Raw genomic sequence first — 1,035 nt, forward strand, 5'->3', positions numbered from 1 at the left:
CAACAGCACAAACTACTAGACTCAAATATGAGTGTGGACTCTAACCCCATATTACGTTCTTTCCAAAGAAAGCTCTCTGTCCACTTGGCTACTGTGTCCAGCTGTAACTCAAGCTGAATTATTTAATTGCTGTAACTCAAGTGACATTGGTTACTATTGATGATAAAATACTGCTGTCCCACCTTGTAAACATAGCAAGGGTTAATAGAAATGACCTAGAGCAGCTCCAATCTTTTTTTTTTCTCAGACCTTACCAAAACTTATATCATAGGTAATGTCTTGCTTGCCTTTAGAGTCTCATTAGCCTTGCACCCCTACAGAAAAGTAAGTCTCTACGCATTTACAGTAACACTTGGAGGCCCAAACTACCAATAAAAATAACTTCTCTGTTTCCTGGAACACAGGAATGCTCCCTCCATGTATGTCCTATGGTTTGAGCAGGGATAAGGCAATTCCTGTGATATCCACCCACACACTCTGACTGTTGTAGCTGGGCAGGAACACAGATGGAGTAAGTTCCATTCGCTGAAAAAGAAATTGGGTAGAAACTCATAAATGTTCCTCTCCACGGAAATCTTTAGTAAAAGGCAAAAGATTTATACGTTCTGAAGAGAAACCAGAGTAAGGAGGGCAGGAGCACAGAGGTTGGAGGAGGAATTTTGACTTGGACACACAACTCCTGCAGAATGCCTACTGGGAAGTTCAGCTCTCTGCCACTCCCAACAAAGGGTTTTGCTTTAAAGGCACATGTAATCCATACCAGGTTTCAAGTATGTTTGTAATGGTGAGAGTAAATGACTGACTTTTTAAATCTCAAATATCTATCTGACAATCTGTCTGTACCTTTTGAAAATTTGGTAAGCTGTGATGACAAAATTGTATCCCTGATCAGAAACAAGCAGTAGGATTGGACTGTTCACATTTTAGTTTGTGTTGTTTTCATTATTGATCTGCTCTATACTGAAACTGTTCTTGTTTCCAATGAACTACATTCTGAATGGGGATAGGGGCTTTGTATAACAAACATCAAGTAGA

At 39.7% G+C, this 1,035-nt stretch overlaps 1 non-coding gene across 1 annotated transcript; it reads right to left on the minus strand.

Moving 5' to 3' along the window:
- Positions 1–504: 504 nt before the first annotated feature.
- Positions 505–625, minus strand: LOC144259768 (U5 spliceosomal RNA). The gene has a single exon (XR_013344905.1). It is a non-coding gene; the product is annotated as a U5 spliceosomal RNA (small nuclear RNA).
- Between the last annotated feature and the right edge of the window lie 410 nt (positions 626–1,035).

This window comes from Eretmochelys imbricata, chromosome 1 (genome assembly GCF_965152235.1).
Source record: "Eretmochelys imbricata isolate rEreImb1 chromosome 1, rEreImb1.hap1, whole genome shotgun sequence".
Taxonomy (NCBI): Eukaryota; Metazoa; Chordata; order Testudines; family Cheloniidae; genus Eretmochelys; species Eretmochelys imbricata.